The 27,929-nt window shown below is 45.1% G+C and overlaps 1 protein-coding gene across 3 annotated transcripts in view; it reads right to left on the minus strand.

Moving 5' to 3' along the window:
- Positions 1-20,149, minus strand: part of SEC61B (SEC61 translocon subunit beta) — a 64,992-nt gene extending 44,843 nt beyond the window's left edge. For all 3 annotated transcript variants that reach the window (XM_055271690.2, XM_063636198.1, XM_063636199.1), the window contains exon 1: positions 20,055-20,149. The gene's annotated coding sequence lies outside the window, so the exon portion shown is untranslated. The remainder of the gene's footprint in view (positions 1-20,054) is intronic.
- Between the last annotated feature and the right edge of the window lie 7,780 nt (positions 20,150-27,929).

A 27,929-nucleotide genomic window follows, 5' to 3' on the forward strand; every position in this document is an offset into this window, starting at 1 on the left:
CCACTATCTAGTTGGGACACTTTGGGGGCACTGTGGAGGTCTGAAACAGCCAAAGGGCAACATGTTTTATTTTGTTTTTAAATGGAATCAGAATCAGAAGTATTAGCACCAATATAGGCTCTGTGCCAGGCACAGTGGTGGCACCCACCTGTCATCCCAGCTACTCAGAAGGCAGGAGGATCACGTGGGCCCAGGAGTTCTGGGCTTTAGTGCACTATGCCTATTAGGTGTCTGAGCTAAGTTTGGCATTAACGTGGTGGCCTCTCTGGAGTAGGGGACCACCGGGTTTCCTAAGGGAGGGTGGGCAGGCCCAGATCGGAAATGGAGCAAGTCAGAGCTCCCGTGCTGGACAGTAGTGGGATCAGCCACTGCACTCAGACCTTGGGAACATAGTGAGACCTCGTTTCTAAAAAAAAAAAAAAAGACGAAAAAGCTCCGTGTGTGTTTATTGGGACAGAAGTGAAGGGAAGCAATGGTTAGAGATTATCTAGTCTGACCCGCCCATTCCACAGATGAGACAGTCAAGGCCCAAGGAATGGGAGGGGCATCTCCAGGTTCTCCAGCATCACAGGCTACTCCCCAGCCCTGCACCAGCTCCCCACATCAGTGACCCCTCTCTCCCTGCCAGGGACTCCCATGTCAAAACAGCTCAGAGGACGGAAAGTTGGAGATGCTGGACGTGCAGAGACCCACCACCTGCCCGCTGCACAGAGCGAGACACTCCTTAGCTTATACAGCGAGTCGCCGTCAGAACCAGGGCCAGAGGGTCGCCCTGTGAACTGAGACCAACCCTCTCCCCTGCCCTGCCTCCCTCTCGCCCTTGAGTTCTCAGATGTAGGAAGGCGGCTCTGCCCTGCTGGCCCCACAACGGCCACCGTCCATGGCCAGGAGCCAGCTACATCCTGTGTGCCCTGCTCACTCTCCGTCCGTCCCTGCAGACGGGAAGAACGCTGGCATCAAACACAGTGGGAGAAACAGTGATGGCCGTCCTTGTACCGAAGGAGCCATTCTTAAACCACGCTGCTAAAGCCACTTTAAAGGCTTTCAGAGCTCTGGGGCAGGGAGAAGTGCCATCGCCCTTCCTTAACAAAGTCACCTTTCACAACCTCCAGATTTTCCAGGCAGGTGTTTTGGCTGGCTCTTTGGGAAGAGCCTATGTGTGGGCTACCATCGCCCTCTTGTGGCCTATAAGCGAAGTGCTTTACGGTCTTGCTCAGAGAACAAAGGCCGTCAGTCTCCCTCCCTTCTTCTGTCTCTGGCACAGAAAGGGGTGCCTGGCCTTGTCAGTTTTTCATTCTGGGGGCCTTGGCCTTGGCTGTTGGAGCTTGATAGACTAATGAGATGTACATCAGCTCAGGAAACAGCTGCTGAGTGCCTGACGGAGGGGTTGAGTCAGAAGGAATGAAGTGAAAAATTGATTTATGTCAGAGGCTTTGGCAGGCATTTGTCTGAGAAATCACCGGCCACCAGCGCTGCTCCAGTGCTCATGAGGCCGCGCATGAGTGTTCACACCCCCTCAACACCCACCCCAACCACCCCGCACGTCCGCTGTCACTGAAACCTGACTTCAAGGCCCAACTCTCACGCCTCCTCCTCCAGGAAGCCCAGCTTGCTCTCTGCAGCTCCTGAGACTCCAAGAAGAGCTTGCGGCCCACCCCTCTGCTTCCGCCACTGCTCTGGTTCAGCCTCTGCCATGGTCCGAGCCAGCGGGACTGTGGCCAATGTCTGCTCGACCTTTGAATCTCTGAGGGCAGAGGCTGCATCTTGTGCTCCTAGAGTCAGGCCAGGCCCAGCCCTGAGTGGCTGAGTCTGTTGAATGAGAGAGGTCACTTCAGCCCAGTCATCACCTCCGAAACCCACATCAAGCCCAACAAGAGATTCAGGCCCCTCTGGAGAACGTGGGCTTTGTGGGTGCCCTGGCTGGCAGGGCTTTGCGACAGGTTTGAGGATGGGGCCATAGCAAGGGATAAACTGAACACTGACCCTCCCAACCCCCCCTCCAGTGCTTGTTCCTTCACTTACTTTTCCAACCTCCACTTCCCCAAGGAGTCCAGGCAATGCCTGTTCAGCTGGTCTCTCCTGGGGCAAGCCTCTGAGGAGGAAAGAGTTGGCTGGACCTGGGGTTGGCTCTGGGGCAGTTATCTTGGTCCCTCTATTTCCTCATCTACCCAATAGCAGCAAAGAATATTGATTGGCATGGTTTGGGAACATGAACAGAGATGACTGCTGAAAACCCGTGAGCACCACGGTGAGTCTTTCTGATCATTTCTGGGTTCTGAGCACTGGGTAGGCTGTTCCCACCACATAATCCATTCAACCACTGCTGCAACAGGATGGAAGAGTGGTCCAGAGCCTGGGCCCTGAAGCCAGACCGCTTGAGCCTGAATTCTTCCTCTGACCCTTATCAGCTCTGGCACTATCTGCGTAGTATCTTAAAAAAGGGAGATAACCATAGCACTCACCTCATAGAAGTATTGTGAGCAGGAAGTGAGTTAACACATCTAAAGGAATTAGAGCAGTGACTGGAGCGTGGGAAATGCTTGGGAAAGTAAGCCCTTGCTGCAGTACTGCATGGAAGCTGCTTGTCTTAAGGTCATCTCCTCCTGGAATGGTGTATCACAAAGACAGAGCTGAGTTGCATTTTACATAAAAATCGATCTTTCTAATGCACACACTTGGCATTAGCTTCTTCATTCTGAGGTCAACATGCCACTGGTGTGAGGAAAAACCTAGTGTTTTAAAGACATTTGTTGATCTAATATCTATTGAATTAATTAATTAACTAATTACTAGGTTGTATTTTTCCTACACAGATTTGCACTACGTGCATGGATGAGGAAGCATGAGGATGCAGTAACCTACAACTGAAATGTTGGGCCTGATCTCCAACCCAGGATTATGCCAAGCAGAGGCTAGTGGCAGATATGGGAGCCATATACCCACCGAGAACCCTGAAGACCTTCATGCCAAGCCAGGACCATTTAATGTTTTCATTAATGGCTTGAAGGATGGAATCGAGACCCAGCTAATCAGATTTCTGGATGATAGGAAGCTGGAAGGGATCTTAGCTACTTTGGAGGACAAGATTAAAATGCAATCCAAGCTTGACGAATTGCAGAGATAGACCTAAATCAATAAAAAGAGCAACAATAAAGATAAATGCAAGCTGCTTGGAATAGAGCTGAGAAAATTATCCAGGTACCAAATGGTGATGAGAGAAATGAGTTTTGAGGGAGCCAGGAGGAGGTACCTGGATGTAAATTGATCAGGTCACGGTGTCTGTAAAGTGGAGGCACAACTCTGTCACCTGGTGGATCCCAAACTTCAATAAGCATAACACTATAGCTCAGAGAGCTTTGAAAATGCGGATTTCCAAGCCACAGGCCTGAGACTGTGATTCAGTAGTTGTGTAATGGAGCTAAGAAGATTCTAGTGCAGGTGGCCCATGGGCAGTGCTTTGAGAAAACTGGCAGGGTAAAGACGTAGCCTCCACACCATTATTTCCTAAATGTTAACTATGTAGAATGTTTATCCCATGGGATTCTCTATAAGAAGTGAGTCCATGGTCACATATGGGAATGTTCTCTGTCCGAAATAAAAAAAAAATCATGAGCACACCAGTGACCCCAACATTTTCTGAAATCAAACTGTATAACTTGGTTCAATCCAGAGTTTCCCAAACTTTTTGTTTAGGGACTCATTTTTTCATGTAACATTCAAAAACATCTTGTGCAACACCCTTCAGAAAATTCTTAATTTTCTAAATTCAGCTGGAATTTGACAGCATTTAAAATGCTGCTCTGTCTCCTAACTACCCCGGATGTGAACTTTCCTTTAACATTTAGAAGAGAGGAAAGCAAGTTAACTACAGCTTGAGTCCTGGGCTTCTATCGCTTATTGATAGTGTCCCATGTACCCCAGATGGGTGAGGAGGGCAGTACTTTTCCTCCTCTGTTTATTGTCTTCCTGGAGCTCATGTCCAGAATCACTAGTTGCCTTCTCCTTGTCTACTCTCTCCTTTCCTTTAGTAACAGAATCCCCATATTGTTGAATGTGGTAATGTGCCCCGCTACAAAACCACATGCTGCAGCCTCCCCTGCACATGTGGTCAGTCAGTTGTACACAGAAGTCACTGGGGGGATTTCTGGGGAATTCCTTTAGAGATGCTGACGCATTTGAAAGGCACCCTTTTTGTTCTTCCCCAATTTCTTCTTCCTGCCTGTAACACAGATAGGGTAGGGGTGCTGGCAGCCATGCTGGGCCATGAGGTGACCTTACAGATGGAAGCCACTCACTAAGGATGGCAGAACAGAAAGATAGAAGGAGCTCAAGATGTTGATGGCATTGTGAAGCCACCAGAGCAGTCCTGCCCTGCCTAAGAGAAAAAATGTACCCCTATTTTGTTTAAGCCACTGTTTTTCAGGCCTCTGTTGCTAGCAGTTGAATGCAATTTTGAACTCACACAGGGTAGAGTCAGCAAAGCCTTTTTGTCATTTTTCCCAGATCTCAGCTCCTCTGGACTTCCATCCTGACCACATCCCTCGATGTTCGTGTGTGTGTGTGTGTGTGTGTGCATGTGCTTTCTTGCCCCACCCTCAGCATGAGGCACTGAGGCATGCGGCCAGCACAGTTCCGTGCAGGCTGTGTCTTCGGCTGCCTCTCTTTTGTCTCCTTTACTGGAATTAAGCACAGAATGGAATTAACTCAGAATGACATATTCAAGAGTCTCACATCCCTGTAGAATGAATCCCTTTTGGAATCTCCGTGCTTTATTTCTAAATGTCTTGTAATCTACATTCAACATAGAATTCCTGTCTGAAATCAGTGAGTGGCTCCTGAGAAGAGGCAGGTTGAATGGAAATACCATCTCAGGAATTCCCTTCATATCACCCACGACAGTTGCCGAAAGGAAGGGAAAACCAGGCCTTGCAAAGGGAAATGAGAAACAAGCACAACTGAGGACGGGAGGAAAAACACGGTCCCCTCCAGTGAATGAGATCAGAGTGCAGAGGGGCCCCTGCTGCAGGCGGTGTCCTCACTCCCCCTTGGCCACTCGCCTTGCTCTCCTGACTGGTCCAGGAGGCCTCACCCTCCACCAGAAGCCACCCCTGGCCTGGTGCAGACCCACATTCTGCCATGTAGGTGCCTGCCAATGGAGATCTATTAGAGTTTCCTTCTGTGAAGGCCCTGGTGGCCTCTGTCCTCAGAAACAGCACCAGTCTAGAATAGTCTCTAGACTTTTCTTCTCTGCTTGGACTGGAAAGTCCATTTCCAAGGAGCTTTTTCCCGAGTTCAGACCTACTAAAGTGGTTGCATTTTCTAAGAGATTCAAATGGGACATTTTCCTGGAGGAAGGAAATAGAATTCACTGAAAGCCCATCAATTGCTTCTGTACATACTCCTCAACGATTGGCCAAGTCATAGCAAACTAAGAAGAAATTAGTGCTAATCCTCACTCCTGGGAGATACCAACACTGGGCCTAGACAGATCTGTTTGCTCAAGAACGTGCTGATAAATAACAAAACCAACATATGAAACCTCAACTTGGGGCCTTGTGAAAATTGTGTAACAGAGAGAATAGGAACCAGGTATAGTAAGGTCCAAAGGAAACCTTTCCTTAAAAACACAATCACTTCCTGAAATAGAAGGAAAATTTGGGAATAGATAGGGGCATATTCTTAATGAGACACCAAAATATGTAAGTTCTATTAAATAAGAACTGAGTGAGGTAAGGAGAGAAAGTAAAGGAAAATAATTTCAAGATAAAATGCACTGAAAGCAGTAAGCAACAAATTTCTTACTTCAGATAATAAACTGATAAAATATTTATTATAATAAATTTACAAGATATATTATAATAAACTTACAAGGTGTTTCCAGAAATGGGATTAAGAAATAGAAAAGATGAAAGCGGTAACAGGGATGGCTATCAATCGTGGATCTCCAACCTATGAATAAAAGGTGCTACAGATAAAAACCGGGCTAGGTTAGCAGCAATACCAGAAGTATCATGGGAGAAAAATTCCCAGATCTGAAAAAATACCCCAAATTCTGACTTTGTTACCCTTGAATTCTGCTAAAAAGAAAAACCCAGCCTAAGATGATGGAAGACTAAGGAAGACTGGGAGGTACTGTGGGGAAGGAGCCGGCGAGGCTGAGCTCAGGGCCACGGCCCTGGAATCAAGGTCTTCTCTGTCATTCGCCATCTGGGTGGCTCAAACAAGCCACTGCCATTCTTCTGGGACTCAGTTTTCCTCCCTGTGAAGTGGGAGGGTGTCCATCTTAGTTTAGGTTTCCCAAAGAGCAGAAATGAGGCAATGACTTGGGTGCAGAGAGTTAATCGAGAAGGCAATGCCAGGCGGCAAAGCAAGAGAGTGAGGAAAATGAGAAGGAACACTGGCCTCCAGAAGCCAAGGAAGGCAGCTGTGGGCTCAGGCCCACTGGGGACCCTCTGAAATACTGAAACCAGCCTCAGAATCATCCCACAAGCTGGGGACTGCCTTTCACAGCTTCAGGAGAACTCCAGGGCCAGAGAATGTGGGACAGGGTGGCAACAGGATCTGCTGCCAACCCCCTGCAGGCCCAGCACTCTGATATAAATGAGAGGGATTCAGAGGGGGAGATTTGCTGTGACTGAGCGCTGCGGGGCTCCAGGGTGGATGCCAGGCAGGGTAGAAGTAAGACAAACGCAATTGTTCTCACACCTGTGTGCCGAGGTGGGCTGTGTTCTCCTTGGGGGAGATGGACCACGTCTGAGTTATCACGGCAGCCCTGAAGCCCAGTACAGAGCCTGGCACATGTTAGATGCTCAGTCATTGTAACCCCCAACTGCCCCAGGAGCAGAGCTTAGACCTGTGACACAGGTTTCAGCTCAACAGAAGGAAGAACTTTCTAAGAAGTGGTAAAGGGCAGGACCGGCGCCTGGGAGTTTTGGTGCCCTTTCCCCAAGCTAGGTTCATTAGCTTCTCACTCTCCTCTGGCCTGACTCCTACTCCATGCTTGAATTCCCTCAATATCACATACTCTTTCATTTCCTGTTTATAAATCTGTAGCAATGTGGTGCTCACCACCTCCTAAAGTAGCTTTTGCCGCCTTGGTGTTCTCAGAAACGCCTTGTTGCAAAGGCCGGGTCCAGGTGCAAGCCCCAGCTCCGTAAGTCATTTTACCACCCGGGGCCTCCATTTCTTCTCCTGAAAAATGAGGGTGTTCCGACAGCAGAGTTGAGAGTTACATTTGGTAAAGAATCTAGCATAGCACTCATCACATCTACTTAGTCGGTAACATTAGAAAAAATTAAATACTGGCTGGGCGCAGTGGCTTACGCCTGTAATCCCAGAACTGTAGGAGGCTGAGACTGGCAGATCACTTGAGGTCAGGAGTTCAAGACCGGCCTGGCCAACATGGCAAAACCCTGTCTCTACTAAAAATACAAAAAATTAGCTGGGCATGGTGGCAGGTGCCCGTAATCCCAGCTACTTGGGAGGCTGAAGCAGGAGAATTGCTTGAATCCAGGAGGCAAAGGTTGCAGTGAGCAGAGATCGTGCCACTGCACTCCAGCCTGGGCGACAAAGCAAGACTCCATCTCATAAAAAGTAAAAAAAAATTTTTAAAATTTAAAAGAGATTTTAAAAAGAAAAAATTAAATATATAGGTAGATGTGCTTTTATTAGGCAATACGCATTCCCTTTTCGCCTGGCAGTAGGCTTTAAGCTCATCTTATGCTTCGGAGTCACCTTAGCCTAGGCTTCTGATATAACTATTTCTCCCCTCCACCAGCTTCACCTCCTTCCTCTATTTGGTTCCTAACCTCTATGACATCTCCATATCTTCTTTGTAGGTGTGTTTATTAAACAGAATATCCACATACTTTGCAGAAGTATTTATGGTCACATCCAGCTGCCTATAAACTGAATCTGGCCCACTCACGTGTTTTGTTTGGCCTGCAGAATGCTTAATAAAAATATGAACCAAAATTTTAAAATAGAAATACTTTACCCCCCAAAGAATCTGGATTTCCGACTTTTCTTGAAAAACTGGAAAACGTGGCAGTTGTGGGCCACAGTGTTGGCAACCATTGGCTGGAGCTGAGGCAGCTGTTCCTTAGAGAAGACGTGGGCTCTTCACCCCAGTTCTCACAACTCCCTATCTCCCTGTTGTCTCCCTGACCCAACCCCTGCCTCACTAACTTGGCCTGCCTGGCCTCTGTAGCTTTTCTCATTGTGACCCCCTGTTTACATAACACAAATCCGCACGAAGCATCTATTTTCTTCCAATAATGCAGGGGCAGGTATTTTCTATATCCCCAGTGCCTCCTTGTTGACTGAATGGATAAGTGAATAAATGAATGGATGCTAAATAAATCTGAACGAATTAAATATTTAATTTTTTTTTGAGACAGGGTCTTGCTTTCCCATCCAGGCTGGAGTGCAGTGGTGCAATCCTCGCTCATTGCAGCCTCAGTCTCCGGTATTCAAGCAATCCTCCCACCTCAGCTCCTGAGTAGCTAAGACTACAGGCACATGCCACCAAGGCCGGCAAATGTTTCTACTTTTTTTGTAGAGGTGGGATCTTACTATGTTTTTCAGGCTGGTCTCAAACTCCTGGCCTCAAGGAATTCTCCCACTTCAACCTCCGAAAGTGCTGGGATTTTAGGGGTGAGCCACTGTGGCTCACCTGAACAAATTAAGTATTTATAAACATGTACAAACTGCATTGCTCTCATAGGAATGAAGTTCAAGTTTAAGGTGAATCTCACAAGGTTCCCCTCGAGGATAAGCAGAACTCTTACTCCCTGATACTTAAAATAAAATACCCCACTCTTCCGAATAGCTCCCAGACGCTATGTCGCCCTTGTAAACAGAACCGCTCCCTCCAAGCCCAGAGGTCAACTTCTCGAATATGTCATGCTGTTTCTTCATGCCGTTTCTTCACTCTCCTCCCCGGGTTGCTTATCAGATGCTCTGTGCATCATCTCCTGCATCCCGTGGCCAAATAAACCAGTCAGTGCTCAATTCTCCAATTGACTGGATGGCTCAGGGAACAAACCCTCAAATCTGATTACAGGAAAATTCATTACTTTAAGCCCTCCCTCAGGGTTCAGAGCTCATAAAAGAAACCTCCAGAGGCCCAGGCCGAGGGGAAGAGAAGCTCCTATCTGCACATCTACAGATTGCCAATAATTAACCTGAACTAATTATTGTTGAGCCCCAGGTCAGTCTTCCCAGATCAAGGCTCCCTCCTGACAACTGAGTTTTCAGAGCCAGAACTTTTCACTCAGACACAAAAGGAACATTCAGCAGATTTTAATAAAAAAGAGCATGGCCCACACAGGATCCTCTGCTAGACAGAGACCCAGCGGTTGGAGGCTCAACGGCAGGGACACGGTTCAGGGTCCCCAAGAAGACACCTGTGCGAGGACTCTTCCTGGCCCTGTTTACAACCCTCTTATGATTTTTGATCAAATAAGACCACACATCTCAACACATAAAGACAAACAGCAAGTTAGGAAAGATATGTATATTCTATTCATAATATTAAAAGCTGACATGAAAAAATAAGACAAAAATGAATATTCCAAAGGAAAAAATAGTAAATCATAAGGAAAAATAATTCACCGTGGAACCAATAGCTAATCTATATAATCAACATAGTTTTATTTCATGTTCAGTCTCACTCTAGTAATTTTTAAAAGTCAGTGAGATAGTATTTTGTTTTCTGGCCAGGCACAGTGCTTCATGCCTATAATCCCAGCATTTTGGGAGGCCAAGGTGGGCAGATCACCTGAGCTCAGGAGTTCAAGATCGGCCTGGCCAACATGGTGAAACTCCATCTCTACTACAAATACAAAAACTAGCTGGGCATGGTGGCACACGCCTGTACTCCCAGCTACTCAGGAGGCTGAGGCAGGAGAGTCACTTGAACCTGGAAGGCGGAGGTTGCAGTGAGCCGAGATCATGCCACTGCACTCTTGGCTGGGCAACAGAGCAAGACTCTATCTCAAAAAACAAAACAAAAAACCCATTTTGTTTTCTGAGATTGGTAAAATGTTTTGAGCTGGGCTTTTTTTAGTGCTAATATTTGTATTCATAAGGGTAGTGAAATTGAGCACTGTTATACACTGTTGTTTGGAGTATAAAGTGATAAATCAGTGCAATTTTGAGAAGGTAATTTGGCAATAGATAACAAAAACCTTAAAATATGCATATTCTTTAAACTTTTATCTTAAGAACTTTATCCTTAGGGCAGCGGTTCTTAAGCAGAGGCAATTGTGCTGCCCAAGGGACATTTGGCAATGTAGACATTGATCGTCAGCATGTCGGGGGAGGGGTGTTGCTGGCATCTAGGGATGCAGGCCAGGGAGGCTCTCACCCATCTCACGGTACACAGGACAGCCCCCCAGAATAAGAATTATTGTCACTCTTGAGAAACCCTGCTTTAGGAGAAAAAAGCTCAGGCAAGTTCACAGGGGTATATAGCCAAAGATATTCAGTGCAGAATTGTTTAGAAAGCTAAAAAATGAGAATCAGTGTGCATCACTAGGTTACCAATTAAATAAATCATATGCCATGCATACACTAGACCATCATAGATCCATTAAAAATTGAATACACTCCAACCTGGGAGAGAGAACGAGACTCTGCCTCAAAAAAAAAATTAAATAAATCTGTTTATTGATGGGAATATACTCATTCTATCGTGCTAATTGAGAATAACTAGTTTCAGAATCATATGCTAGTATGATCATCTTTTTGTATGTGCATATGTTTGTATAGAGAAAAATCTGAAGGTGTTTATCTACCATGTTACACCTTTAACAGTAGTTATCACTAGGTGGAAACGTTATGGAACATTTTAATTTTTTTTTTTTTTTTAGATGGAGTCTCTTGTCACTCAGGCTGGAGTGAAACAGCATGATCTCGGCTCACTGCAACCTCTGCCTCCCGGGTTCAAGTGATTCTCCTGCCTCAGCCTCCCAAGTAGCTGGGATTACAGGCATGCACCATCACACCCTGCTAATTTTTTTGTATTTTTAGTAGAGATGGGGTTTCACCATGTTGGCCAGGCTGATCTCAAACTCCTGACCTCATGTGATCCACCTGCCTCAGCCTCCCAAAGCGCTGGGATTATAGGCGTGAGCCATCACGCTCAGCCCGTTTTAATTTGTTGTGTTAGCTTTTCAGTGTTTTCTATTTTTCTTCTATTAGCATGGCTAATGAAGGCCTTCTAACGCAGAGTTGAAGATCAAGGACATTAGAATCAGACACCAAGCATTCTGGCTGGGTCCTCTCTCAGCTCTGAGAAAAGCTGCATCCTTGCATGGCAGCCATCAGCTGAAACTGCCCTTCACCCAGAGGCACCCCAATTCTCATAAAGTCACCCCATGGCAAGATGTCAGCATGTCCATTTTCTCTTCTGGAAATCATCCAAAAGCAATGATTTCTATTGAAATGTAGAGACAACCTAAACTCCAGGATGAAAATTAGTTGGAAGGGCTGCCCAAAGCAGTGGAGATAAAACAGGAGATAGAACAAGGGGAGCACGTGAGGCCGTGAGGGGCTGCAGGCCTCTGAGAGAGCCAGCAAACATAATTTTCTACACTGAGCGGTATTCCCCCAATGTGCAAAATGACTCACTTGTTCAGAACAGTGAGTTCAAAGTAGGGGTTATTGCCTAGCATAAAGAAATTTTTCTGGACATGATTTTGTTCTAAAAAACGGAGGAAAGAAAAGGTGCTATAAATGAGAGCTCACCCAAACTAGCTATATTTGCAGGCAGTAGCTTGGGGAAGCAGCAGAGGAGAAGAGTGAATTTGCATGGCTAAAACAAACAGCACTCCCCGAGAAAACAATAAAACCCAGCTTATTTCCACTGGCTTGGGAGCAGTAAAGGCTAAACAAACTCACATACAATACCTTGCATCACTTCAAAATAAAACAAAAAAACCATTGTGCTGGGGACATAGTGGTGAGGCAACTGGTTGTACTTCCTAGCCTCGCAGACCTCACAGTCTAGTTGGAGGAGCCAGATGATAGCCAAATAATTCCATGAACCACGAGCTGCAAATGCAATATGGTGAGTAAGAGCTTGGGCTTTGAAGTGAGGTAAACCCAGGCTCTAACCCCTCACTCCTCCACCTAACCTCTCAGAGACACTTTGCTCATCTGCAAAATGGGAAAGTATAACATAATAGCACCTGCCTCCGTGGGTTGCTGTGGGGTTTACAACAGATAACGTATGGAACACACTTAGCACAGCGCCCAGCACATGGTGGGTGCTCAGTAGATGTTGGCTTTGTTATTATTAATATCACTGACATGATCAGTAGCAGCAGCAGCAGTAGTTGTAATAGTATGATGAAGAAAAAGCACAAGTTGTGACAACTTATAATGTTCTTATAAGGGCCTAGAGGAGGGCATATTTAGATGGTGGTCATGGAAGCTTCTCTGGGGAAGAGCTAGAGGAAACGAAAAGAACGTAAGTCTCCAGAATTTGCCTTAAGTCACCCTGCATGGAATCTGTGCAGCCCCCTTCATGGAGACGCAATTAAATCTACCCACATTAAAGGAAAATTCCTGCCACCCACCCAACACCCTTCTTTCACAAATACTCCCATTCCAAAGATGTTTGGTTACAACTGTATATAATTTCAAATGTTTTGCATATTACAAAATGAATACAAATGTTTTCACAACATGGAAAAGAAGCCGGTCTGATTTCCACTGATGTCTCCGCAAGTGGCTACTTTGATTTTCTGCAAGTCACTTTTGAGGACTGTGCTCTCTCTTTTGTAAAGAGCAGAGCTTGGTTTAAATGATTTTAAAAGTCCCTTCAAATACAAAAATCTAGAGGATGATCTGGATTCCTCCAGTGCGTGGCAGGGGTATTCCAGCTGAGCTTAACTAGCTCTCAGGGGCCAGGAGACCCCTGCTGCCATTGGAGCCCTACCATAAAGCGGAGGGTCCCCTCCCCCTACTCTGTTCGCCTCTCCTGTCAGCAGGTGCAGCAGACTGGCAGGAGCTAATGAAATGTTTACTGAAAAGATTAGCTTGTCAGTGGAGCCTGGACAGATGGCTATTGATCCTCTGCTCATCTGTCACCCCTGTTCCATTTCAGACAAGGTGCAGGAGCAGGCTCTGTCTGATCCAGACCTCAGACAGGGGCTCAAGCCCCAGGTAGGCATCCCCAGTGGCACACAGGAAAAGAGGTTTGCAGTATGAGAAGGTCTCTTAGATCTGTGGCCTGGTCCGGCAGTCCCTGGGTCACTGGAAGCCCCCACCTCTTCTCTGTTCAATTGTTCAGCTGAGGGATCCTGGCAAGAACACTGGAAATGTCAGACCTGAGTTCAGATCCCACCTTAATTACTTTGTGAGCTTGTACCCTCTGAGACTCCATTTTTCTTACCTATAAAACAAGGACAATAACACCTACCACATAGAAGTATGACAAGACTATAATTAGGAAATTAGGATATCGTGGTTCTGAGAACCAACACCATTGAGGAAATGTTTTATTTGTTAAAATGAAAAAGTTGAGGCCAAGATTAGAACACTTGCAGAGTGCAGGAATTTTCCCAATGTGTCATGCCCCTGAGTGGTCTTGAGGAACCTGGCTTCTATGATGTTCTAAAGAGCTTGACCTTTTCTTGAGGGCAATGCCATGCCACTGAAGGGCATGACGTGATGAAATATGAGTTTAGCAAGGTAGTTCTGCCTGTAGGGAGGTAAGACTGGAATGTATCACAGCTACGGTAGTGAATATGGGAATCCAGAGGCTTGTTGGAGATATCAGAAGGTACAAGACTTGAAGAGTGATTGATTCATTGATTGAACATGAGAGGTGGTAGCAGGGATGACTCCCCTGTGCATGGCGGCACTTTCAATGGCACAGAAACCCTGAAGTAGAAGCAGTACAGGGGAAGCTAATGAGCTCGTTTTGAGTATGGCGAGCGTGAGATGCCTGCAGGACTCCCAAGTGGGAGGACTCCCAGGTGGTTGGTGGAGTCTGAGGCTCAGGAGTCAAATCTGGCCCAGTATAGAGATTTGGGAGTTGTCATTGTCATCATCTTCCTCCTCTTCCCCTTCTTCCTCATCTAGTTGGTAACGGAGCCACAGAGTGGATGAGGCCACCCATGGAGAATATGTGACCAGAAGAGAAGGGGCCAGCACAGAAAATCCTGTGGGGACCAGCGGAAAGAAACACCTGGAAAACAAAGAGTGCTATCATGGAAGTCAGGAGTTTCAGAGGGGAGGGAGGGAGTGGGCAACAGCAGAAAATCCTACAAAAAGGTCATATAAAAAAACAAAAACAGAAACCTACACAGTGTCTCCTGGATTTAGTAACAAGGAGGTTGTTTTAAACTTGAGAAAGGCAGTTTCTGTGGGGCAGTTGAGGGCCAAAGGTCAACTATGGAGAATTGAGAGTGGGTAGGAGGTGAGAAAACGCAACCTGTGGAATGTGCCTTTGGAGAAGCTCGACACCAGCTGGAGGACCATGGGGGAAGGCAGGGCTGATTTCGGAGGGGCGTCCGCTGAGAGTATGCCTTGTGCTGTGGGGAGGATGCAGGGGAAGTGAGCGAGTGGAGACCTACAGAGAGAGAATGAGCCCGAAGGAGCCTGGAGAGGCGCGAGACCAGAGTCCAGATCCAGATTGGGGGTTGAGGCCAACTCTACAACCAACTACCACCAACAAGGCAGGTCCTGTAGACAGGGCAGGCTCAGCCCCAGAGGGAGGAAGGGAAGCTAAGCAGGCCCCTCCTGGTGGGCTTGAGTTTCTCAGGGAGGGAGGTGAGGTTGTCTGATGAGGACATTAAGGCAAGTCAGGAGGCTGTGAAACAGTTGCCCTGGGGAAAGAAGGGTAATGGCCAGGGGTCCCCAGTGCTGCCAAATGAGGAGGAGACCACGAGTATGCACAGGAAAGGAAGGCTGGGCTCGAGAGATGCCCAGGGTCAAATGGGCAGGACCCTCCATTTGCTGGGCTGGGGGTACAGTTGCCACTCAACCCAGCTGCACAAGTGGGGAGGGACAATGGAAGAAGGCCTTCAGGGCTGCCTGGAGACACGGCAGCTGCTTGCCATTTGTGAGAGGGAGTCCCCCTCCTCTCCGTCCCTCCCTCTCTCCTCTTAGAAGCATCTCCCTTTCTACCCACCACCCCTCCAACTCCCACCCCTGCTCCTCGGCTTCATGCAAGTCCGCATCTTGAGTGCCTGGCATCAGGCACTGAGACCAGAGAGGACAGACAGCATGTCACACACACACACACACACACACACACACACACACACACACACACACACAGGGCAGGGTGGATAGGAGCCCTCAGCCAGGAGGCCTCCAGCTAGTGTCTGACCCTGGGACCCTGAGGCCTTTCTCAGCCTGTTTCCCCATCTACACAATAAGAAGGCTGTCCCCAGGAATGCCTAAGTCCCCTGGCCAGTGCAGACATTCTAGAGAGTGAAGATTTCTTTATGAGTGTGTTTTTCATCTGAGCTGCTGGCAAGGGAGGGGCAGGGAGGTGCGGTGCAGGGCTGAGCTCAGAAACACAGACACAGAGTTAACTGCCGAACTGTCTAAACAAGATCTGAATGGAAATGCTGCCCTGTTAATTAATGGCTGCTTTTGAGGTTATTAAGTTAGACTGGGTAGGTGTGTGGCCTTTCTTTCTACTGCCCTTCCAATTAACAGGCACTTTGCTTGGTAAATGTTAATTTAGAGTAATTGGGCGTGCAGAGGAGGGGAGTGCAGGCAGGGGAAACAACGGTCCCTCTACTGTAGGTTAATTGCTAGTAAATGTTGTTCCCGGCAGCCCTGGTCCCAGATGAGGATGATTAATGGCCATGGAGTACTGGCTGAAACCCTCAGGGGTCAGCAGAACTGTGGCAGGTTTAACCCCTCAGTGACCATGATGAGAGCCAAATCCCAGTGACTCCTACTGGGTTTATGAGCAAGAGACCTTGAGGTGTGCTCCTCACCTGTGAAAGAGGCTAATGGGGTTGCTTCTTGCAAGTAAGTTAGGAAAGTCAAGCATCAAGTTGGCAAAAAAAATGCTTCATTCCACTGATAGATGGAATAACTCGTTGCAGCCATGATTACCCTGCGTAGTATCATCTAAGGAAATAACATTGATTTCCAAAAAATAACAAAATAACAACAACAAAAAACTCCAACGCCCCCCACTTAGCCTCTGCTCTCACACAATCTGTTTCAGCCAAGTCAACCTGTGACAGTCAATTTGAGGTGTGAACTTGTGAACAGTCCCATATTCAAGCAAATGCTACTCTAGGAATTGCTATGAAAGTCTATTGTAGATGGTGTTGAAGTCAGTTGACTTTGGATAAGAAAGATTGTCTTGGATAACCAGGGTGGGCCTGATTCAATCAGTCGAGCAGGGCCGAGGCTTTCCTAAAGAAGAAATTCTGCCTGTAGACTGAGGCCACAGATCGTGTCCCAGGGCCCCAGCCTGCCTTTCCTGATGGCCTGCCCCTCGGATTCCGTAATGATGTAAGCCAATTCCTTGCAGTAAAAACTCTTAATCTATATCCCCTTCCGGTTCTTTTGGAACTCTGATTGATACACAACCCAAAAGTCACTCGGGCTGGAGACAATGCTCTGAGCCAGGCTTCTTTTCCCTGCCTGCCTCTCTCAGAAATGCAAATGAGAGGTGGCTCATCTCCCAGCTCTCAGAGCCACCTGGTAAGAAAGTTCCTGCACTCGCCTGGGTCCCAGAGCCTCCCAAGCCCAGCTGTCTTCTGGGCTAAGGATTCTACAATCACTAGGATAGTTTCTCCCCTGAAAACTTCCTCTCAGGACAAGGCCATGGATACATTTTTCTTTGGAAGAAAACTAAATTATTGTAACATGCATGGGATTGTACCTATACATGCTTTATTGTGAAAAAGCAAATGGATCAGTATTTTAAATTTATTAATTTTAAAACCTTTAGGTTATAATGGGGAAGAATAAAAGAAGAACATTGGATACTCTTTGTGTAAGAAGGGTGGGAGGAATACAAATCTATGTTCATATTTACATAAGAATCACTAGAAGGACAAATAAACTAACAAAGACAGTTGTCAATGGAGGTGGTGGGGTGGAGTGAGTTGGACAAGGGTGAGAGGCAGAATTCTCAGGGAAAGATACTCTGATTTTTTTTCTTCCAATATGATCTCAAGATGATTTTTTAATTAAGTGATTATCTATTCAAAAAATAAAATTAAAAACATATTCATTTCACAAGAATCTCCTAAGCACCTCTATGACGGACTCTAAGAGAAATGAATCAGAAACAGCCTGTGTGTGTGTGTGTGTGTGTGTGTGTGTGTGTGTGTGTGTGTGTCTGTGTTTGTGTTTGTGTGTATGAGACAGAGAAAGAAAAACAGACAGACAGACATTGCCAGCTTGGAGAGGGAGGCCATCTAGAGTGGACGGTATGAGGTTTGAGCTAGGCAGGATTCAGACAGGCAGAGGAGTAAGGACCTTTGGCAATATTATGATGGCCAAGGCCGCACAGGAGACGGTCATCTGTAGCATCTCCCAGCTCTAAGACTCACCCTATTCCCCCTCCCACACATACACCTTTTCCTTCCCCTGCCAACCTGAGTGGATTTCAGCTTTCTCCCTCCCTTTTAGAAAGAGTAGAGTTTGGTGGAGATATTGCCCAATCTCCCGTGTTTTTCTCTTACAAGATCAGTTCAGGGCACCGGACCCAGGATGGGAACGTGGCTGTGTGGGAGAAGATAAGCAGAGAGAAAAGAGGCCATCACAGAGGCCGTCAGCAATCAGCTTCATTCTTCAGTGAGACATCTACATCCAGGGCTTCCAGAGGCCACAGCAGGGCTGGGTCAAGTGGTGGGAGAGGAAGGGGATCCCCTGGGCATCTGCCTGGAGCACCAACCCCTGTCACTCAGAGACCCCAGAGAGATGCAAAACTGGGGGGAAAATGCATTGGAATTGTTTACGGGGAGGCTATTCTGTGGCTAGAACATTTCAATAAACCTATTTTTTAGGGGGGAAGGGGTAAGAAGGCGCTGAGGGTTGCACTTGAGTAATAAACTGCCTCAGAGGAAAGCGGGTTCAGTAGCTGCAGGGTTTTTGGTTTGCTAGGAGGTGGTGTATGTTTGGAGAGAGAGCTCATCTTGTCAGCAAGAAAAGGAGAAGCTGAGCTGAGGGCCGTTTCCAGCAATCCTCCTCCAAACCAAGCTTGGCCTCTTCTTTAAAGTGTAGCTGTTTGGTACAGCATCATTGATGTAAAAATGGAGAGGGGGCTATATGCATGGTTGGATATATGTGTTTATGTACATATGAAGGCATTCATGCATGCATGCCTGTATACGTTTGTTAGTTTATGCATGAAATATCCCTGGAAGAATCCAGCAATATGGTCACATTGGTTGCCTCCAGGAAGGAGAGCTGAATAGCCCAGAGATTATATCAATTAGCAGACAGACTAGGCTGTCTGTCATAAGAAGTGACCCCAAAATGCAAGGCTTAAACAAGATAGCATTTCAATTCTGTCTCACAAATGAGGGCAGGTATAATGGTGACGAAGTGTCAGGGACCCAGGATCATTCCATTGTGTGGCTCTGCCTTCACTATAGTGTTGCCTTCCTCTGCACGGAGGAGGATGGCTCACCATCACCTCTGCAATCCAGCCAATAAGATAGGGGGAGTAAAGAAAGTGAAAGGCACATCCACACCCTCTAGGAGAGCCACTGAACGTTAAGCACATGGCCTCCACTCACCTCCCACTGGCCAGAACTCAGTCACTTGGACACATCTAGGAAACGCCCTCCTTAGCTGAGCATTCATGAGTATAGCTAAAATTGGAGATTTTGTTTCTGAAGAAAGAAGGGCAGAATAAATATAAGAGGACAACCTGTAGTCTTTATCTGGGATAGGATGAAAGGGACATTTTCACTTTATATATCCTTTTAGTACCTTTAAGAATTTTTTTTCCTGTACCCTCTTGATAGACCTTTCAGTATCTTCTGAACCATGTGAATTAGGAAAAAAAATTAAGTTTGAAAAACATATTAGTTTGGAAGTCACAAATTGAGCACATGCATCCACCTCTCCACTACACCATGGATCCATGAGGGTAAAATATAAAGTATTTTTTAAAGAGTGAAATCAGATCAGTGTTGGAAAACAAGACAGGGTGCCAGCAGATGAGAAAGTCTGAGAAAATACTAGAAGCTAGAAAGTAGATGGGATTGGCCGGGTGCAGTGGCTCACACTTGTAATCCCAGCACTTTGGGAGGCTGAGGTGGGCGAATCACCTGAGGTCGGGAGTTCAAGACCAGCCTGGCCAACATGGTGAAACCCCATCTCTACGAAAAATACAAAATTAGGTGTGGTGGTGCATGCCTATAATCCCAGCTACTTCGGAGGCTGAGGCAGGAGAATTGCTTGAACCCAGGAGGCGGAGGTTGCAGTGAGCCCAGATGGTGCCACTGCACTCCAGCCTGGGCAACACAGCAAGACTCTGTCTCAAAAAAAAAAAAAAAAAAAAAAGAAAGAAAAGAAAAGAAAAAGTAGATGGGATCAGATCAACTGAGAAAGTACAAAGGTAAACCACAGCCCCAAACGCCAGGACCAAGAACTTTCCTTCTCAAGGGAGCCCTAGAGAAACCCCAAACTCAGAAACAAGAGACAGAAAGCAAGAGTAGGCCATAGGATAACCATCAGAGTAACTGAGCAAAGAGCTGCATTCACAGTGGCTGGGACATTCGGGGCCCCTCCCTTCTCCCTTCCCCTGCTCAACATATGCTCCACCCGTAAAGGAACAACTAGTGGTAATTTTGCCCTTTGGGTACCTAGGACCCAATCATTGTTCTTAAAAAATGTAGGTGATCTATCCAAGAAGGGATCCTAATATAGGTGTCTAAAGTCAAGAGAGTAGCAGAACAAGAACAGGGTTGGAAGTCTGTGTAGGCCTCCCCAACAAATATATATAGCAAGTTTGGATTGAGAGGGTATATTACTCCATTCTCACGCTGCTAATAAAGACATACCCAAGACTGGGTAACTTATAAAGAAAAGAGATTTAAATGACTCACAGTTTAGCATGGCTGGGGAGGCCTCAGGAAAGTGACAATCATGGCGGAAGGGGAAGCAAACACGTCCTTCCTCACCTGGTGGCAAGAGAAAGAATGAGTGCTAAGTGAAGGGGGAAGCCCCTGTAACCATCAGCTCTCACGAGAACTCACTCACTATCACGAGAACAGCACGGAGGGAAACCGCCCCCATGATTCAATTACCTCCCACCAGGTACCTCCCAGGACACGAGGGGATTATGGGATTACAATTCAAGATGAGATTTGGGTGGAGACATAAAGCCAAACCATATCAGAAGGCATGGAGGGGTAGTAGAAAGTCCTCTGTCCAAGAGGAAATTATAGCTAAATACTCCAGTCCATTATTTAAATACCTCCTTACCTTGGCAGGCATGGGCATCCCAGGCTGCCTGCTGCAATCTAGAGGTGAGCCTGCTGACAATATGGCCCAGCCACTCAAGGGGACCTGAATTGGCCCTCCCCTTCCAGGGAGAGGCCTCTTGTGGAAGCAGGCCACACCAGCTATCCATACAGATTAATCTAATCCTTCATTTAGGAAAGTGGGTGGAGAGCCACGGAGCCCCAAATGTTTGAGAAAAACCAATAGCACAACCAAGCTGAACAAACATGAGTAAACACAATGAGTCATCCTGGAAAAAAGACAAGATGCAGTAGGTAATGTTAAAGATAAAACCCTAATCAGTATCTCTGGAGAGATCTGAGAGACTGAAATCTCCAAAACAAGAGCCAGCTGCCGTAAAAAAGGAGCCATCGGAGAACAAGAAATAATTTCTAGAAATGTAAAATAAGGGTCAAAATTTTAAAAATTCAGCAAACAGGAATAATAGAATGGCCAAGACTAAAAGCCGGATCAGTTGTGTGGAAGTCAATGAAATCTCCAGAAATATAGAAAAAAGTCAGCATAGTAAAAACTAAAAGTCTAGAAACAGAGGAAAGATCCAGGAGGCTAACATCCATCAATTCAGTATGAGTTTCAGAAGGTAAGAAAAAAAATCAGAGCGGTGGTGGGGGATAAAGTCAAAGACATAATAGAAAGTTTCCCTGAGCTGGGAAAAAATACAAGTCCTCAGACTGAAAGAGGCCACTAAGTACCAGGCAGGAGAAATGAAAACAAAACCCATACCTAGATATTTTTAGAAATTTCAGAACCCCAAGGAGAATGAGAAGGTCTTAAAAGCTTGAATATTAGAAATGAGAATTTAATTAATTTCAGACTTCCCATCAGAAATGCTTTAAAAATCATGCCTTTAAAACTCCAGTGGAGGCTGGGTATGGTGGCTCAAGTCTGTAATCCCAGCACTTTGGGAGGCCAAGGCGGGCAGGTCACTTAATGCCAGGAGTTTGAGACCAGCCTGAGCAATATGGTGAAACCCCATCTCTACTGAAAATACAAAAATTAGCCAGGTGTGGTACCACATGCTTGTAATCCCAGCTACCCAGGAGGCTGAGGCAGAAGAATCACTTGAACCTGGGAAGTGAAGGTTGCAGTTAGCTGAGACTGCGCCACTGCACTGCAGCCTGGGTGACAGAGTGAGACTCTGTCTCAGAAAATAAAAAATTAAAAAAAACCCAATGGAATATGAATTTGAGCTGAAATTATACTCCAGCAATGCAAGGAAAGTTTATCATGTGTGCACTTGAATGTAAAAATTACTCACGGAAGTACTTGTTCAAAATAGAGGGAATGAAAGAATGAGATTTCAAAAAAATGAGACTGAAACAAATTAAAAAACAATGATACCTGAATAAAAGGGAGGAAAGTAAAAACTACATTAAAAGACCAAGATTTAAATGTTGACAGCTGTGTGGCTGGTATTAAATACATGGAATATTCTTTCTTTCTCTATAGATTTTATCACACTTTGTTCTGCAGTGATTAATATTTATATAACCACAATATGGTAAATGCTATTTTTATTTGGTTTAAGTATTCAAGCCTAGAAGACTTGACTGTAGTTCCAGAACAGAATGTAAATGTTATGGGAGGCCGAGATGGGTGGATCATTTGAGGTCAGGAGTTCAAGACCAGCCTGGCTAACATGGTGAAACCCCATCTCTACTAAAAATACAAAAATTAGCCCGGCGTGGTGGCGGGCACCTGTAATCTCAGCTACTCGGGAGGCTGAGGCAGGAGAATTGCTTGAGCCTGGAAGGCAGAGGTTGCAGTGAGCCAAGATTGCACCACTGCATTCCAGCCTGGGCAACAGAGTGAGACACTGTTTCAAAAAAGGAAAAGAAAAAAAAGAATGTAAATTTTGTTATAAGCCATGAAAGTGGGAAGAATGGTGATCACATATACTGACGTGGAAGAACAAACACTATGTAAAGAAGCAAATGTAAGATGCAGAATAACATGGTTAATATGACCTCATATATATATGTGCCATGTATATGAACATACAGATAAATAAGTTATATATAAACATACAGATATAAAACATTTACATATATAAACACACAGATGTATAACATTTATATATAAACATTCAGATATATAACATTTTTATATAGTCATATTATCCATATTGTTCTGCATTTATATATATACATAAATGTTATATATCTATATGTTTTATAACTATATGCGTTTTTATGTGCATAGCAAAACACCTGGAAAACTTTCATTCACTTTACTTTCTACACTTCTGTAGCTCTTGAAATTTTACAACCATGAATAATTGTTATAATTAAAAATGTTAAATAATAGAATACTACCTTGAAGATTTACCACAGTTTTAGCTGGCGTAGGAGATACTGCTTTTGGTAAGGCCTCAAGAAAAATAGTCTGATTGAGAACTACATTTAGTAGAACTCAATCTAAAGCTATTAGAAACCTCAACTCTTTTCTAACATGAAAACAAAACAAACCAAAACACGCCCGCAGACCAGAGACCAAAGAAAGATCAACACTGCCACCTATTGAGGATTTATTGGAGAACAGGCTGAGTTTTTTTAAAATTTTGATTTTTAAACAAATTTTGAGATATTTTGAGATCTGCACAGACCTGAAATCTGGGTTATCTTCCACCAGACACATGGATTCTTGGCCATAGAAGTGAGGAATCAGGAGCATAGTGAGGGATGCTTGGGAAGGTATGAGTAACAGTTTAAGAAACAGACTGTTCAACCTAGTAAAGAGCCCACCCAAAGGGACTCGGTCTCAGTTTCTTACTTGCTGTGCTAGAGGACAAAGGCTGGGAGTATGGGACCCTGGCAGATGAGTGGGGAGGAGATATGGGCTAACATGTCACTCTGCTAGAAACAATGTTTTAATTGTTACTTTCCAAAAATAAGATAATGTTCTGTGAAAACAGTGAATGCACCCTGCTCACTGAATATGTGTCAATAGAGATGCACTGTGACCCTCCATCCTGGAAGTTACAGAAGAACATCTGCATTTCTGAGGGAGTTAGATTACAGTTAGATTATCTGCAGGCACTCGTGTATTCAACAAATACTTATTGATGCCTACTCTATGTTAAGTACTATGCAGGGCCCCTTCCACCCAGAGTCACAGATCCCATTCGACTGGCTTTTGGAATGACTCAAACACAGCCAAGGCATGAGATAGTCCAGGAGGAATCAAGCTGTATATTTGGTGAGCCATCCTGAACCCAGCCTGTATTTGGCAAGCACCGAATGTCCGTATCAAACTTAACCATGCTTAGGGCACGTTCCTTAAAAAGGTAGGCAGTGGCCGGGCGTGGTGGCTCACGCCTGTAATCCCAGCACTTTAGGAGGCCGAGACAGGCGGATCATGAGGTCAGGAGTTCGAGACCAGCCTGGCCAACATGGTGAAACCCCATCTCTACTAAAAATACAAAAATTAGCCCGGCGTGGTGGCAGGCGCCTGTAATCCCAGCTACTCAGGAGGCTGAGGCAGGAGAATCATTTTAACCTGGAAGGCAGAAGTTGCAGTTAGCCGAGATCTCGCCACTGCACTCTAGCCTGGGTGAAAGAGTGAAACTCTGTCTCAGAAACAAACAAAAAACATAGGCCGTGCGATCTGATGAACCAAACTCTTGTTCATTTTTAAACGTTGACAATGAGACACCATCTCACACCAGTCAGAATGGCTCTTATTAAAAGTCAAAAAATAATAGATGGTGGGGAGGCTGATGAGAAAAGGGAATGCTTGCACACTGCTGCTGGAAATATAAAGTAGTTCCACCACTGTGGAAAGCAGTTTGGAGGTTTCTCAAAGAGTTTAAAACAGAACTACCATTCAACTCAGCAGTTCCATTACTCAGATACCCAAGGGAAAATACATTGTTCTATCAAAAAGACACTCACATGTTTTTTGCAGCACTATTCACAATGGCAAAGACATGGAATCAACTTAGGTGCCCATCCACGGTGGATTGCATAAAGAAAATGTGTTACATATATACCATGGAATACTATACAACCATAAAAAACCAAAATCATGTTCTTTGCGGCAACATAGATGCAGCTGGAGGCCGTTAACGTAAGCGAACTAACGCAGAAACAGAAAACCAACTACGGCATGTTCTCACTTTATAAGGATGAGCTAAACACGGGGTACACATGGACACAAAAATGGGAACAACCGACACTGGGGACTGCTGCATGGGGCAGGTAGGAGGGAACAGGGGCTGAAAAACTACCCACTGGGTCTATGCTTACTACCTGAGTGACAGAATCAATCATACCCCGAACCTCAGCATCACACGATATAACCATGTAAAAAATCTGCACATGTACACCCTGAATCTAAAATAAAAGTTGAAATGTTTTTAAAAATCACATAAAAAGGAACTTGACAGAATAAAGGTTGAAAATATGAACATCCCAATAAGATCAAAATAGATTTCATTCAATCATTGGTTAAAAAAAATGTAAGAACTACATGAGAATCACAAAATAATACAGCTGGAAAGACTTCCAAAATGATCTGTATCACTCTGCTCATAAGCTGGGCTGAGTTCTAAATTGCTGCGAATAAGAATTCTGGTTTTCATTTGGGAGAACAGTACAAGAAAAGAAATATAAAGAGATTAATAATATGTACAGGATTTATTATACAGTCAATGTGCAATAAAGAATGCAAAATTGAGAATGAGTATCAAGAATATAAAAATATTCTTTCACTTTAGGTAATTCAAATCAGAGGATCCCAAACTTCCATCTTACTAAAAGGTGCTGGGTTCTGACTAATGAGAGCTCATTGTTTTAAAAAGAATGCCATCAAATATGAGAAAAATATAAACGAATAAAAAAACAATGGAAGTAGTTGATGGAATAAATAAACAGAATAGCAAGGGGAAGCCAGAGATTGGTGGGACAGTAAGAAATCCCTTTATAAAAAAAACTTGTAGGCCTTGCATTTGGGGATCCCCAGGATGAAGGACTCTCCTTATCGATGAAGTAAATATCCATCTCCATAGCGACATTCTGTTAGATTGGTTCATATTCATTTGGGATTCCTTTAATTGAATGTTCGTTCATTCAACAAGCTCCTCTTAGTGCCTGCTCTGAGCCAAGCCCTGGCCTAGGCAAGAGCTTCACAGAAATGAATCAGACAGAGTTCCTGTTCTCCAGACATTCATAGCTAGTTGCAGCAGCAAGCCTTGGAACAACACAGAGACGTGAAATTAATACAAGGGCTTAGAGGGAAGCATGTATACGAAATGATGTGGCATTGGAAACAGAGTGTGGTGGGAGCCATTTAGGGAAGACCCCTAAAAATTTAGACAAAACACCCCAAACATGCCAGACTCCTGGAGCATCCAAGGACCCAGCAGAGTTAGCACCCAAAATAAGCACTGAAACTATTTTGTTAATTATTACGTTAGGTGCTTGGAAAGAAAAAGGCACAGAAACCGTCTGCTTCTCTCAAGGGGAAGAGAGGGAGAGCAAGAGTCCTAAACTCCCTAAGGGGATTAAAACAGGAATGAGGTGCAATGAGATGAGGCAAGTGATTTGGAAATGCAGCAGGGGATCAATGATGTGCCAGCAGGCAGGATGCGCAACAATAGTGGAGGAAATGCCTTCCGACCTGAGCCTTGGGGTTGATTCAAGTTAGCAAGGCAGAGGAGAGGGAAAAATGCAGTTCCTGCAAAGGGCGGAGCCTAGCAGAAAGGCAGGAAGCAGAGTGCATCGGGACATGCAGCATGACGGACACATGAAGTATGGTGGGTGGGAAGAATGGCAAGGTGAGACCCAGTGCAGTGGCTCATGCCTGTAATCCCAGCACTTTGGGAGGCTGATACGGACGGATCACCTGAACTCAGGAGTTCGAGACTAGCCTGGGCTACATGCTGAAACCCCGTATCTACTAAAAAATACAAAAATTAGCCTGGGGTGCTGGCGGGCACCTGTAGTCCCAGCTACTCGAGATGCTGATGGGTGAGAATCACTTGAACCCGGGGAAGTCCAGATCGCTCGGAGCTCTGATCGCACCACTACACTCCAGCCTGGGCGACAGAGAGAGTCCCTGTCTAAAGAAAAAACAAAAAACAAACAACAACAACAAAAGCTGGCAAAGGCGAGTTTTACTTTTTTTTTCTTTAACAGACTTATTGAGATATAGTTTACACACCATGAAATTTCCCCATTTCATATGCACAATGAATGACGTTTAGTAAATTTACCGAGTTCTGCATCCATCACCAAAATCAAGCTTTGAAACATTCTGTCACCAGTAGAAGGTCGTAACTTCAAGTTGTCCAGATTCCTGGCGTTTTGAACAGAGTTGAACAAAATGCTCAGCAAAGCAAAGAAAGAATGAAGCAACAAAAGAAGGAAAGTAGGGGTTTATTGAAAACAAAAGTACACTCCACAGTGTGGGAGCAGCCTGAGCAGCGGCTCAAGGGCCCCCGGTACAGAATCTTCTTTGGTCCAAATACCCCCCAGAAGTTTCCCATTGGCCACTTCATGCATACTTCATGTAAATGAAGTGGTAGCCCTCAATCAGTCTGATCGGTTGCAGAAAGCAGCCAACCAGAGGCTGAAGTTACAAAGGTCACACTCCTGTGAAACATCTGATTGGTAAAGGCAACCAATCAGAGGCTAGGGTGAAATTACAAAGTTATACTTCTGTGCAAATGAAGACTGACTCAGCCCGCAATCAGTCTGGTTGACTGTGGACGGCAACCACTCAGAGGCTGGAGTTAAGTCACAAAGTTGCAAATGAAGACTCCACTGGTACTCAGTCTGATTTGTTGCAGACAGATTTCCCATCTGCAGCCTCTGGTCCTTTTTTTACTTAGGCGTGGAAAGTTAGGGTTTTTCTTTCAATTTAGTTCTAGGAAGTCAGGGTGAAAGAGCTTTAGGTTCCCTGCCTCCAGACCCTATTCTCCTGCCTCAATTTCCATCATCCCAAAAAGTTCCCTCGTGCCTTTTTGCAACCTTTTCATCCCACTTCCTTCACTTAGCATGAGGGTTTTTAGGTCATCCTCATTACAACAAGGATCAAGCAGTCTTGTAAACCACGGTATAAATACCCTACCTCTTAAATATCAATTCATCAGATGATGGACATTTAGCTTGTTTCCATTCTTGACTATTAGGAATTATGCTGCTGTGAATATTCACCTACAAGTCTTTGTGTGGACATATGTTTTAATTTTTCTTGGATTAGAGTTGCCAGATTTAGCAAGTTAAAATACAGGAAGCCTAGTTAAATTTAAATGTCAGATAAACAATACTTTTTTTAGTATAAACATGTTCCATGCAATATTTGGGACAAACTTATACTAAAAAATTGTTTGTTTTTATCGACACACAAATTTAACTGGGCCTCCTGTATTTTATCTGGCACCTCTACTGATACCTAGAAATGATATTACCGGGTTACATAATAGGTTTCTATTTAACCTCTTAAGATACTGCAAT

Source organism: Symphalangus syndactylus, chromosome 3 (assembly GCF_028878055.3).
Source record: "Symphalangus syndactylus isolate Jambi chromosome 3, NHGRI_mSymSyn1-v2.1_pri, whole genome shotgun sequence".
Classification (NCBI taxonomy): Eukaryota; Metazoa; Chordata; class Mammalia; order Primates; family Hylobatidae; genus Symphalangus; species Symphalangus syndactylus.